The sequence below is a fragment of the Arvicanthis niloticus genome, chromosome 13, assembly GCF_011762505.2.
Source record: "Arvicanthis niloticus isolate mArvNil1 chromosome 13, mArvNil1.pat.X, whole genome shotgun sequence".
NCBI lineage: Eukaryota > Metazoa > Chordata > Mammalia > Rodentia > Muridae > Arvicanthis > Arvicanthis niloticus.
Genome location: NC_047670.1, coordinates 1,952,703 through 1,967,838, shown reverse-complemented (window position 1 = coordinate 1,967,838; position 15,136 = coordinate 1,952,703). Strand labels below are relative to the sequence as shown.

Below are 15,136 nucleotides of genomic sequence, written 5' to 3'. Positions count from 1 at the left end.
TCTAAGTCCATGAGATGCACTGATAAATGGTTATAAACCTTCCAACATTTTTAGTGAAGGAAGTCATTGACAGAAACATTCCTCTTAGTATATTACTTTTACTGTGTTTTCTAAGTGTTACTCTCAATTCCATTTCAACTAATGTCAATACATTTATATATTTCTTCCTCTTCCCATCATTTATTCAGTAGCTGTTTTGGAAATCTCTAGTTTTCTAAAGGCTTATTGATTGGTTGACTGACTGACTGACTGACTGATTGATTGATTTTGAGACACGGTTTCAGTATACAATCCTAGATACTAGTAAAGAACCCACTATATAGATCAAGTTGACTTCAAAATTACAGAGATCTTCTTGCCTCTATCCCTGAAATTTTTCTTATTGTAGTTATTATTCCTAACTTCAAGTTTGAATTCATAATGGTCACACAGGTTCATGATCTCATTTCAGTACCTATAAATATCTAAGACTTGCTTGTTACTTCATATGTGGTCTTTGGTAGTGTTATCCATGAAATAAAGGAAGTGAGGACAATTTGTAATTGTAAGGGCATGTACATCCAATAGTATCACTAGGATAGTTAGTACAGGAAATTACTAGGTCAAGAAAATACTGGAAGAAATCATTCAACCTGGCTACAGAATAAACCTATTGAGAATTTTTTTTTCATTGTATGAACCATTTGCCATGCAAACATGAAAACCAAATTTTGGCTCTCCATAATCTGGGTGAGTATGATGATAAGGCTTTATCTAAGCTCATAAAATACAAGAACAGGTAAACCATGGACAAGCTGGCTAGCTAAACTGGTCAGATCAGTATCTTCTGGATTCAGCAAGAAACACTGTCTCAGAAAAAAAAGTGGAGAATGATTAAAGTCATTCAGTGTCAAACCCTGTCCTCCATATGAACATGCAAATATGTATAATATGTGCACATGCTACTATATTCAGGTACACATACATTCAAACACTCATGTAAACATATCACACCTATATTCATGCAAAAATTAATGGTTTCTGTTTTGCAGATATAGCAAAATAACTGCTTCATGAATAAGTTAAATTAGGTTTTGCCCTAAATGACTGGTCTATTGACAAAAGAAGGATATGAATGATATTTTGAATAACCATGAAAATACAAATTTGAGTGTGTTTCCAAAAAAGTCAACTAAAGAAGACAATCTCAACCATGAATTGAACAGAACCATTGGCAGGATACAGCCCAGACTGAAACAACAAGAAAAAGCTAGCTGAACACTGTCCTTTATCTTCCATCTTTGTGACTACAGGCAAAATGTGGCAAGGTGCCATAGCTCTTAAAGCACAACATGGCATAACATAGTATATGACAGACCCTATAAATATATAACAAGTATCTGCAAAAGACAGGCAAAAGAATTAGAGTAGAAAAGTTGTAATGGAGGGGGTAGATGGCTGGAGTTATGGCTAAATAGGAAACAATGGGTGCTAGGTAAGCACTCAAAATCAGGAACAGGGCTCCTGAATAGTGAACATCTGTGATTACTAGATGGTTGTCTAGTGCAACAGAATCTGAACTTCTGTGTCCAAAATCATGCAATTATGAATTTCTTCTGTGTGAAGCCTATGAATTTATAGTGATTTGTCACATTCACACTAGAAAATTAATATAATTTGTATATTATGAAGAAAAATCCTCAGGACTTAATGAATGTTGTATATTTCTTAATCAAAGTGCAAGTTTTTTATGCACTGAGAACTTATTTTGACATTATCACTCCAGACTGATAGAGTTAATGAGCCAAAGGACTCTGACAGTCAGAGAAGCTGACCCAGAGATGCCTCAAGCCAAACACACAGCTTTCCAACTGCATATTCCACAGCTGTTTCACAATCCAATTGAGTTGCTTTACCATACCATCTGATGTCACAACACCTGATACCATGTGACCAGATGTCATGCCAACTGATGCCAAACTTGAAGAGTCATAAGGTGCAGAAAGTGGCAGAAAGCAGAAAAAATACTGGGTGAAACCTCAGATGTTTACATGGAACTAAGGGATCCAAATCATAATGCTGCCATGTTCTTAACTTGCAATAATTCAGTCTCCCCATTTGTACTATATTCATTAAGCACTCCATTTGAGGGTGCAAATGATGACATGTGCAGTATGCACAGGCTTAGCTGATGTGATTATTCATAAACCTGCAGGTTTCTGTCTGGACAAGCAGTAACTGATGTTTTCCTGCAGGGTGTGCTCCACAGAGTAAATGATAATTCATCTGGAAGTGTCACATGCTCCTGCACAGTCACTCTGAACCAGATTGTGACGTCATTGATCTTTTTGGGACCAATTTTACTGGTTTAACAGTATAGAGAAGAGCTGGGAAGTAATACACAGTTTTACAGGAGAGTAGTTATTCAGAGTTCCTAATATCTTGGACATCACAAAGAGAAACAACATGACTTTACCATTGACATTAGTAACATTAATAAAGACAATGCTAGTATCTACTGCTGTGTAAATTTTCAGAATGGGGATGGTGTGTCTTTTATAACAAGAAGATTCAGACTAGACTGAGTTTCAAGATGTCTGTGACTATGCTATTTTTTGTCTCTAATATATGGCAAGAATTATGTTGCCCATTCTTCTATGAATAACAACCAAGAGGCCTGTTTGGTACGTGGGTCTAATGACCTGAATTTACTACAATAGGTCAGGTTTTTTACTACAAAAATAGTGCAAAATATTTGCCCATCCAGTTATAGTTAATGAAGAAACATCTGTTCTAGCTTTCCACCTGCCCCATAGTCCTAGTCTTTCCCAAACTAATCCTGTTCCCTAACTACACAGACAAGTTTTCAGACAGTTGAGTGACTTATGTAGTTACAGAATTAGACATGGCCTACTTCCCTCCAATAGCACTTTTATTTCCAGATATAAGGCCTTTTATTTCATGGCCTAAGCATCATTGAACACCTACTGTGTGTTAGGGTCCAGTTTTGATTCCATGGAGATGAAAGGGAGTATATAATGCTGTATCTCATCTCTATGAAAGATGTATCTTTCCTTCCATGAGGACCACTGTTTTGTCTGGTTTTGTGTGTCAACTTGACACAGGCTGGAATTATTAGAAAGGAGTTTCAGTTGAGGAAATCCCTCCATGAGATCCAGCTGTAAGGGATTTCCTCAATTAGTGATCAAGAAGGGAGGGCCCCTTGTGGGTGGTACCATCCCTGGGTTTGTAGTCTGGAATTTTATAAGCAAGCTGAGCAAACCAGTGGAAGCAACTTTGTAAGTAACACCTCTCCATGGCCTCTGTATCAGCTCTTGCTTCCTGACCTGCTTGAGTTCTAGTCCTGACTTCCTTTGCTAATCAACAGCAATGTGAGAAGTGTAAGTTGAATAAACCCTTTCCTTCTCAACTTGCTTCTTGCTCATGATGTTTGTGCAGGAATAGAAACCCTGACTAAGACAATCACCATGTCAGTACATGTGGCATAGGATATTTTTCCCTATTCCTCTTCATCTCCAGCACACAGAAAGATCCTGACACACTCAGGTTTCCTGTGGTATCCTTCAGTTCTGGTATACAAGCCACAAAGGGACTGACCTTTTTCTCTGAGCCTGTTTTGAAATCTTGTATTTCAAATATCTACTTTTACAAGATTGAATGAAGCTGAGACATGCTCCAGCGATGGGTCTTTGTGTGGATGATGTGAGGTTCCCAGATTAGCCATTGAGATGCTTACATTAGATTTCCTGAAAGATGTATAGGATACTCTTTTTATATATCAGTTCTCAGATTTTAAGCCCAGAGAGTACATTCAGACAATCCAATGACCTGAATGAAGATATGAGATGATCTATATAACTATGTCTTTGTCAGTAGTTCTATGTGTAGTTAATATAAGCATCTGTCTCAGAATCTAGATATAATTCTAATACACCCTCTTATGGACTAGTTGCACAGAAAGGGCTAATCAAAGCCTATTATATTTTAAAATATTTATGTATGTATTTACTTAGTGTTTGAATGTGATGTATGTGTGTGTGTGTGTACTAAAATTCAATGCTTGTGTAATGACTACTTGTGGGAGTTAGTTTTCTCCTTAAACTATGTGCTTTCTGGGTATTTAAATCAGGTGATCAAGCTTAGCAACAACACCTTGACCCACTAAGGCCGGTCTCCAGCCCTGAATCAAAATTTCTTGAACCCAGGCACTATATGTGAAAAGTTTCCACATATTATTAAATTTTCAGGGGCTCAGGATGTGCCCAACATTCAAACACTGATGCTCAGTAGCAAGAGCCAATCTTCTCACTAATGTAATCTATACCTTTTGTCCATATACAGAGTTGTCCCACCATGTTAAATACAGCATCATTTCAATAGATGAGAGAGGGGGACAGAGAAGGAAAAAGAGACACACAGAGACACACAGAGAGACAGGGAGAGACAGAGAGGTGTCTCTGATAGGGAATGCTTCATTTGCTTCCACTTTTTGCAATAGAAACAGTGCTACAGTGGATGATCCTGTAAAACTATCATCTTTTCCAGAAAGCACTAGCAACCTGGCAAACTGCTGAGTCAAAGTATGGATTATTTAATTTAGAAAGAATTAGATAGTTTTCTCTTTTTGATATAGAAACAACAATGATCCTTCCTTGCCTTTAACCAAGGCAGGAAGAGTAACTTCATTCTAACTTTAAAGTATCAACACAGTTTGCGGATATTCATTCTATGCTTGTAACTCACTGCCATTCCATGTGCTCAATTTATGACTCAGAGGAAAGAGGTAAGTAAGAAGAGAGATATGGTGTTTTATTTATTCAACTTTTTTTCTGCTACTATACAGGAAACAGTATTGAGTGCTTATGTGGCAGATTATGAGTGTAATCAAGAATAAAAGTATTTAATATTGGAATGGCTATATTCCAATATCAAATATAATATTTAATTATTCCAGGTTGTTTCTTGGGACCATTTGCTTGGAAAAAAATTTACAGCCTTTTACTCTGAGGTAGTGTCTGTTTTGTCACTGAGATGTGTTTCCTATATGCAGCAAAATGCTGTGTCCTGTTTACATATCCAGTCTGTCAGTCTATGTCTTTTTATTGGGGAATTGAGTCCACTGATGTTAAGAGATATTAAGGAAAAGAGGTTGAGGAAAATTATGTTTGCATGGCTATATTCATTTGGATTTGTTTTAAGATTACTTTCTTGCTTTTTCTAGGGTCTGGTTTCCCTCCTTGCTGTTGCTGACTGGAACCTGTCCCTCCTGTAATCCTGGTTGTGTCAGAACTCCTTGGAGTCCAGCTGTCTCTTGGATCCTGAAATCCTTGTGTGACCAAGTTCCTAATATCCTGTTGTTTCAGAGCTCTTGGGAGTGTTCTCTGGGTGTTGCAGGAGTGGGTGGGGAGCCAGAGCTCTTGTTCTGCTCTGAGCACAGGTCCAATTTCTCACATGAAAGAACCTGTGCCTCTGGCTGGGCAGGGGATTGTGTTTCCCTGATTGCTTTTGGGGGTCTCAGTTATGGTGGGTGTTGGGAAAGTGGTTGTTGTCACAACTGTGATCTTGAGGGAGTCAGAACCCCTGTGATCCTGCATGTGTCTGATCTAGTGGGAATCAAGCTTCCTCTATGAGCCTGTGTTTCTGGATCCTCTGCATACCACAGCACCAGTGATCTTCTGATCCTTGACATTTCAGAGCATGTTGAAGTCAGGCTCCCTCTAGGTATTGTAGGAGTGAGTGCAGAGCCAGTGCCCCAGGTCTTCTCTGGGTGAAGATTCAAACTGGAAGGAACCTGTACTTCTGGCCGGGTGGCAGTTCCCGTGTTTCTGGATCTTGGGGATCCCAGTTACTCCTGTTAATACACACACACACACACACACACACACACACACAGAGAGAGAGAGAGAGAGAGAGAGAGAGAGAGAGAGAGAGAGACAGAGACAGAGACAGAGACAGAGACAGAGACAGACAGAGAGAGACAGAGAGAGACAGAGAGAGATAGAGAGACAGAGACAGAGACAGAAAGACAGAGAGAGAGAAATATTGCTCAGCCCATTTAGTGTCACATATGTGTATGTGATTTCAGAGCTAAAACAGTGTCATCCCTGGTGATTCAGGCTTTCAGTATTATTAGCTACTTGTCTTGGTTTAGGTATGGCATTATAGGTCTGTTCCTGGCCACTCTTACTACTTTTAATATTCTTTCTTTGTTCTGTGCATTTGATGATTTTATTATTATATGACAGGAGAATTTTCTTTTCTGGTCCAATATATTTGGTGTTCTGTTTTTTTTTTTTTTTTTTTTTTTTTTTTTTTTTTTTTTTTTTTTTTTTTTTACTTTTTTTCCTGTCTCTTTCTTTAGGTTGTGGAAGTTTTCTTCTAAGATTTTGTTGAAGTTGTTTTCTGGCCCTTTGAGCTGAGGATCTTTGCTCTCTTCTATTCTTATTATTCTTAGGTTTGGACTTTTTATTGTGTCCTGAAACTCCTAGATGTTTTGGGTTAGGATTTTTATGCTTTATATATTCTTTGATAGTTGTGTCAGTATCTTCTCTGGTATCTTCTACACCTGAGAGTTCCTCCTTTATATCTTCTATTCTGTTGGTAATACTTGCATCTGTAGCTCCTGACCTCTTTCGTAGTCTTTCCGTTTCCAGAGTTGCCTCTATTTGTGATTTTTATTCTATGTTATTTTATTTCATTTTTGGATGTGTTTTTAAAAGTTTTTATTGGTTATTTTATTTATTTACATTTAAATGTTATTCTTCTTCCTAGTTTATCCTCCATGAACACCCTATTGCAACCCCCCCCCACTTCTATGATGTTGCTCCCCTACCCACTTCCTCCTGCCTCATCACCCTAGCATTCCTCTGCACTGGGGCATTGAACCTTTGCAGAAAACAAACATTTTGTATTTTACCAAGACAATTGCTTAGGTTTTCTCCTAGTTTGTTAGATTATTAACTACTTAGGAGACAGATTGTTAACAAATTCAAAATGTGCTTTAAAGCCTTAGCTTTTTCTAAGCTTTAAGTATGCACTTTCAATAATTAAGATTAAAACTACTTTTTTCTTCAACTCTAGTATAAGGGACCTTAGGTAATTCAATATTCATTCATGGAAGCCGATGTCAATGCAGATAAAGAGACTAAGAGAAGGACTTATATTGTGGACCTTGATTCAAGTCTTCTATGTCCCAGGAAATGATGGAACACCTATAAAAGGCCTTTCAACTCGGGCAGTTCACTCCTCAGAGAAGTCATTGAGGCTAAGTTAGACTCTAGACATTCTGCCAAGGAAACGTCACTGCAGACAAAATGTTTTTGGTTCTTCCATAGAAGGCATATGGTTAGGAAGAAATTGTCAACTCCCAGTAGATGATACACCTCGTAGTGGACAACTAAGGGAGTCAAGTGGCTCCTCCAATGTCCTTAAAAGCAACCCCTAAGAAGATACAGCTGGACTTAACTGTAAAATGAAGAAAGGTAATTTTGGCTATCTATTTGATCTAAATACACAACAGGATAGCAAAATTCAGACTACAGTAATTAAAAATGATACAAAGTAAAATAAGATAGAATTTTAAAGGGGTTCTGGATACTACTTTAGTTGTTATGCAATCTAGTCATAAGATAATTATGTAGCTTCCATTTTATGCTATTTGTAAACTGTCTTAGGGTTTTACTTCTCTGATCAGATACAATAAACAAGGCAATTCTTATAAAGCATAATACTTAATTGGGGCTGGCTTACCAGTTCAGAGGTTCAGTCCAGTATCATCAAGGACAAGCTGAGAGTTCTACTTTCTCACCTGAAGGCTGCTAGCAAAATACGGGCTTTCAAGGAATTATGATGAGAGTCTTATAACATACATCAACAGTGACACACCTACTTCAACAGGGCCACACATTCTAATTGTGCAACTTTCTGAGCTGAGCATATACAAACCATCAGATTCCACTCCCTGGCCCCTATAGGTTTATCCAAATATATGAGTCTATGGAGGCCTTACCTAAACATAGCATAATGGAAAATACATTTAGTCCAACTTCAAAAGTCCCCATATTTTATAGAAGTTTCAATAATGTTGAAAGTCCAAAGTTCAAAGTCTCTTCTGAGATTCATTTAATCACTTAACTGAAATCCCCAAGGCAAGACAAGAAATCAAGTGAGCAAACTCCAAACTCTGCATCCCGATAGCTGATGTTAAAGAAGTCCTCAGATCTCTAACTCCTTTTCATCTTTGTTGGATGCAACAAACTTCTTTCTCTTGAACTGGTTTCACTACCTGTTAACATCTTTCCTCAGCAAATAGTCCATGTCTCCAGCATATCAAACATATTGGGGTCTTCAAGGTGGCTTTAGTGATATAGCTTCTTGTTTCAATGTCTGGGATCCACACATGGTCTTCTAGTCCCCTCCAAAGGTCTGGTGTGACTTCTGCATCTCTGCTTGCTGTCGATCGGGTTGATCTACTCCACTGCTACTGCTGTGGTCATCCCACGGTACTAGCATCTCCAATTTGCTGAGATCTTCTGCTGCAAATAAGCTTCACCAATGGCCTGTGAAAGGTTTTCATCATGGTGCCAAGCTTCAACTCCTTTGCATGACCCTCTAATTCCTGAGTTATCAACTGCAACTGAGGCTGCACCTTCACCAATGGTCTTCTATGTTCTCTAATAGTACCAAGCCTCAGCTACACTTTATGACCTCTTTATGCCTTTAAAACAAGTACCTGGGTGACGCTTATACATCATCAAGTACAGCTGCAATACAAGGTACAACCTTGGCTATCTTTGGAACACAGCTTCTTTGTGCTCTCAGAAAATACTTAACAGAAGATTTTTATCTCAGTGATGTTGGTCTCATTTTAATTGCCACTAAATTCTTAGTTTCAGCTAATCAGCATCAATTGGCCCAGTAGTTCCTTCTATTTTTTACTCTAAAGTTAGTGACATATGGCTGAAGCTGCCATGTTGTGCTGCTTTCTGGGGCTGGCCATGGGTCCCCTTTTTTCATTACTATTTTTCTCTTTTCAAACTCCCTTCCCGTCTAAGTTTGGCTTTCCTGGATATTGCTCTGTGGATTGACCTTGAACTGAGAGATTTGCATGACTCTGTTTCTTCCAAGGCTTGGATTAAAAGAGTGTATCACCATGCATGATTTAAGCTTTTCTTCACCTAGAACCTTCTTTGTCAAGGGCTGTTCTTGAACTCAGAGATTTGTTTGGCTTTGTCTCCTGGGTTTAAGGGGATATACCACAATACCTGAATCTAAATTTAACTGGGGAGTATCTTGCCCCTATATTCCTTCATGTGTTACCTCCTAGAACATAGGCTTCAGTTCCATTTCACTTCCTAGTGCCCCTTTAATACTTGAACCATACATTTTATACTTTTCCTTTCTAAGCTTTCTATGCTTGTTCAAAATGCTTTTAATGAGACTTAACCAGAGAACAAATTCTCAGTTGGGCTTTTTGAGACATCCTTTGTCAGTGTAATTAATGTGAATCTCTTTAACTTAGTCTCAAATAGACTCTTCAGACAAGGGTAAAAGGCAGCCACATTCTTCACCAAAATACCACAAAACAGTCTCTAGGCAACAATCCAAAGTTCTTCTCTATTGAAACCTCTTGAGCAAGGTTTACACAGTTCAAATCATGCTCAGCAGCACAGTCCTCCATATTCCTACTAGGATAGCCAATTAATCCCATCATAATGCACTGCACTGGTTTCCAGAGTCTCCTAGTTCACATTCCTCCAAGTGAAAACGTGGTCAGGCCCATCGTAGAAGTACCCCAGTCCCTGCTACCAACTTCTGTATTATCCAGAATGTTACTGCTGTGAACAGACATCATGACCAAGGCAATTTGTACCCAACATATAAATGTGGCTAGCTTACAGGTTCAGAGGTTCAGTCCATTATCATCAAGGCAGGAGCATGGCAATATCTAGGCAGGCATGGTGCAGACAGAACTGAGAGTTCTACATCTTTATCTGAAAGCTGATAGTGGAAAACTGACATCCAGGCCATTATGGTAAGTGTCTTATAATCCATATACACAGTGATACACCTGCTCCAACAAGGCCACACCTACTCCAACAGGGCCATACCTTCTAAACATGTCACTCTCTGAGCCAAGCATATACAAACCATCACACTTTGAAACCTCTTAAGCAGGCTGAGTACAAGTTTAATTTTGTAAAAGTATTTTTCTTTACAAATAGATATGATTCATTATTTTTTTACTTCTTAATATGATAGATTACAAATATTGACTGAAGTATTGACATGCTCTTCATAGTCTAAAATAAACACCATTGTTCATTGTATATATTGGTATATATTACTATGCAATATTTATTAAAAATTAGCTGTTGTTTTTAAAATCTAAAAAAATGGAAGAGTTATTGCACATTTTTGCTTTTATTTTGTATTCTTCTACTTTCCTAGAAAGGTAATAAACTCACATATTTATATATTCTAAGAAAAATTCCATAAAGAAGTTGAAAAGGTTTATAAACAGCAGACTCAGGTACAGGCATCTTTCAGGTTTTATCACTATGCTAAAACAGTTGAAGTAAGACAACTTTAAAGAGAAAAGTTTGTGTATGTTGCATTTTAAGTGGCTAAAAGTCCAAATGCTATGTCATATATTTTTAAAGAATTCTCTTCTCTGTTATGCACCATGTGACACATAGACAAGCATGTAGATAAAGAGAAAAGATCATTAAATATGAAACAAGACAGATAAAGTTCAGGGACATTTGGGATTTTCTAATAACACTCTTGACATCCAATGGGTGTCACTCAAAACATATTCTATAATCAGTTCTATGGGCAGTACCCTACAGAATGAAAGACTTGACAGTAGGATTTCTAAATGATATGACCTCCCACCAACTTCACCATAAGCATAAAGTCCCCAGCACAGGAATCTGAGCATCAAAGTATAGCTCATGTCTAAAGCAAGGCTCCATTCAACAATGTGCTGCCAACAGCATAATTTGAGAAAAAGACACATTCTATATCTAAGAATATTCTGACCCTTCAGGCTCTAAGGAAAGAGCAAAGTTATCTGTACAACATACGTTTCCACTTTAAAGATTTAAGAATGATCTATTTTTTAAGTTGTATAGACTTGTTCCATATATTTTTATCTACACTTTCTTGTTTTTTCTCTTCCTGGTTATCTACTAAGTGCCCCATTCCATTTTTTTTATAAAGATGGTTTAAGCATTGTGTATCATATTTACATGCAATTGCACCTCCAAAAATAGACAACAAAAGACATTCTAGGCAATTAGAATTTTTTCATATGTTTTTGTCTTCCCAACACTATTAAAAGTTTACATGAAAAACTTTGATTATCTTTTTATGGAGTGAAGGTCTATCCTGTAAATGTCTTCCACTCTGATTTGAATGGGTATACTGAAATCCTGTATTAAAACATCAGAAAGTGTAGATTGTGGTATGAGGAAGATGTATTGAACAAGGACTCTTCCTTCCTGATAATAAATGTGGACAAGAAATGACTGGGATAAGTTTAGAAATGGACCTAAAAGATGAGCATGGTTGGTGGAAATAAAAGTCCTCTCTTGCATATCTTGCTCTTTTCTGTGGTTCATTCTATCTTTTTGTCTGCCAGGTCTCTTAGGCTTTGCTTATCCAGGAGCCTCAAGTACATGCCATGGGTCAGGAAGCACTGAAACCATGAGGATTCCAGTCTTTCTTAAAGCCTTTCACCAATTAACATTTATTTCCTATGCACAATTGTAACTTGCTGAACACAGTAATTTATTGCATTCTACACATTTTAAGGACCCACATTTTTGTTTATCTCATTCCTAATATTTGTGTTATACTTTGAGAACCAACATGGAATGCTGTGAGAATTTTACTTGGCATGTCTATTTTAGGTCCTGTCAGACTTTTCTTGATTCGAGGCACTGATTTTACATTTGGATGATATACTTTTTCTCACGATGTTTAATAAGATTCTGAAGGCCATTATTTTTGTTTCCTTGCCTCTATTTGATTGACTTAAATCAATCTTATCTCCATTTTAAAGCACTTCTTGAACTCATAGCTTGGTGTCCTGGGTGAGTGATGGGAACAACATTGCTTATTCCAAATTCAAAACTAGGGATATTATTCCAGGTATTAGGAAGACATGCATGCTCAGTTAGAGCATTAAGTTCTTTGTCAGATAAGAAAAAGGAATTTCTGCATAATTCTTGCATAATCAGACATTCAAGATTTTGTACCTGGAGAGCTTGCAGACAAGCTTACTTGGGATGAATATAAAGGAAACTTAAGTGCCATAAAGGAGAAAAGGTAAGACTACCTCTGTGGTCTGTGGCTAAAGACAAAGATACCTATGAGTAAAAATTACAACAAATTGAAAAATACATTGCAGAATTTAAATCTCCACACAGTATGTGAGAAAGCCTGATGTCCCAACATTGGAGAGGAGAGTGTTGAAGAAGTAGGGAGTATGCCACAGCCACAGCCACAGCCACAGTTATGTTGATAGGAAACACATGCACAAGAGGTTGCAGATTTTGTTCTGTGAAGACTGTAAGAAATCCTGTTTCATTGGATGCCAGTATGGCCAAGGCAATTTCAGAGTGCTGTTGGGGTCCACACTAGCCCCACATTGAGGCGGCCAAAAAATGTCGCAGCCCAGGCAAAATATTGAGGCCCGGGCCGACCCATGTTTGGGCTGCCCGTGTATCCTGGCCCAAGCTGCTGCTCCTGTCTGCGGGTCAGGGTTCAGCAAGAGCGAGGGTGAGGGCAGACTCGAAGAATGGAGACCAGACAGGGTGTGATTCAATCCCGTTTATTCTTCAGTCTCTATTCATCTATGTGTCTCCTTCTCTGTCTCCTCTGTCTGCTGTGTCTGATTCTGTCTGGAGCCAAGTGTCTTCTGCCTAATGTCTGATGTGTCTGGTTCTCTCCTCTGTGTCTCCCTAATGTCTGGTGTGTCTGATTCTCTCTAGAGCCAAGTGTCTTCTACCTAATGTCTCATTTGTCTGACTCTGTCTGTTCTGTCTCTGCCTTTTATGTGTCTCAATTCTAAGCCATGCCTCTAAGTTACACCTTTAATCATGCCCTTAGGTCCTGTCTCTAAATCTGATCTCTACACTTCTAAGTCATACTCTTAAGTCACACACCTTTAATCTCACACACCTTTAATCTCACACACCTTTAATCTCAAGGTATCTAAACCAAGATTATCAGAGTGTGCTCAGCTGTTGTAGGCTATTGTAATCCAAGTCACATGTCAGGGTATATGGCTCAAGATGGCTGCAAAGCTGATAGCCGCTTTCTGCTAAAAGTTGGCCCCCAACAGAGTGCAGTCTGGATTGTGTTGTCCTGACTTCAGAGCATTAAGATGATGTGGTTGACAAAGGAGCTGAGCACATTGCCAAGACTGTGTCATGCTTGAAGGAAAGGAATCCAAAAATCCTCATTGAATTCCTCACCCTAAACTTCCAAGGAGATCTGAGAGTAGTAGAGAAAGTAGCTCTGACTGGATCAGATGTATATGCACACAATTTAGAGACTGGTTCAGAACAACAGAAGAAAGTTCATTATCCTTTGGTCAATTTTGACCAGTCTCTTCATGTATTGAAAGATGCCAATGAGGTCCAACGTGATGCTGCTTCCAAAACATCAATAATGCTGGGCCTGGGTGAGACATATCAGCAAGTCTATGCCATGATCAAAGCTTTTCATGCAGTCAATATGAACTGTTTAACTCTAAGGCAGTATATGCAGCCAACAATGTGCCACCTTAAGGTTGAAGAATATGTTACTCCTGAGAAGTTCAAATACTGGAAAAAAATCAGGAAATGAACTTGGATTTCACTATGCCGCAAGTGACCCTTTAGTGTAATCTTCATATAAAGCAGGTGAATTTTTCCTGAAAAGTCTACTGAATAAAAAAACAAAGCTTCTAAAATTTAGCCAAGACCTTCAAGATCACAGGCATATTAAGCTTTTGCTTCCAGTTGGTGTGAGGGTGGTACCATCCTGTCAGGATTCATGTGATTGCCAACCAGCACCATTCTGAAATGTCTAATGTCTGATCCAGGCATATACCTGTATATATATGATGACATATACCTGTAATTCCACCTGAGCCATCCTGAGTTCTGAGTAAGATGCAATCTCAAAAAAAGAAAGAAAGAAAGAAAGAAAGAAAGAAGAAAGAAAGAAAGGAAAATGGAAAAAAACAAAAAGGAAAAAGGAAAAGAACCTGTAACCCTGAAAACTACACATATTTGCTGTTGCCATTTTAATGTAAAAGTGCACTAGCATTTAGAAGGTCTTATAAATCACAATAACCCATATTAAAAAAAAACCAGCACTTCTTTAGTACTATAGTTTGTATTTTGTCTTTATCCCAGCCTCCACAACATCCATGTTAGGACACATTTTTTGACACATTTGTCACAATCAGAGATTTGTGAGAGCTTAAGAGGTACAATCTAGAAAGAGTATAATGTTATTCTCAGCATGTGCTGGAAGGAGGTTCTAATCTTGCTATCTTGCTGTTTGTTTATTTCCTGATATCATGAGGTGAGTAGCTGTCTCTGAACCAGAATTACCCTGTGAAATGCTGTTTTACTATAGGCACAAAGGCAGAAAGACCCATTACAGCAGGAACTATAACTTTCAAAGCTGGCACAAAAATAAACATTTCTTCATAAGTTAATTATTGCAAGTATTTTGGTTGTAATGAAAGAAATTTAAATACCTTAGTTCCAATGAAATGAAAATGTAGCATTCTGGTGTGGTATAATGCCCTGTCATTAATTAGCTGGACAGTACAGGATACATGTGGAAATGTTTTAGAAGGCAACTCAATATAATCAATTATATACTCATTCATTTATGAGTTTAATGTTTACTATATAAATATTTGCAGTCTAGTTATAAAAGCACAGTAGCTCTAGCTTGAAAAAATTGCAAAAACTACAAGGTTCATTTCTTACTTAATCAACAGATGTCAATTGAAAATGTTGACACTTCCCTTCAACCCGTGCCTGGACCTTTTGGCTGGGGCAGACACCTAGCTGGTCTGCTCCTGTGGAGACACCATATCCTGAGCCATCCTAGAGAAGCCATTGCA

General features: G+C 38.0%; 1 protein-coding gene and 1 pseudogene across 2 annotated transcripts in view; one reads left to right on the top strand and one right to left on the bottom strand.

Annotated features, from left to right (window-relative positions):
* LOC117718858 (tyrosine-protein phosphatase non-receptor type substrate 1-like) overlaps positions 1-15,136 on the bottom strand; it is a 127,329-nt gene that overhangs the window by 59,167 nt on the left and 53,026 nt on the right. The window lies entirely within an intron of this gene.
* On the top strand, positions 11,003-14,074 carry LOC117718485 (lipoyl synthase, mitochondrial-like; annotated as a pseudogene).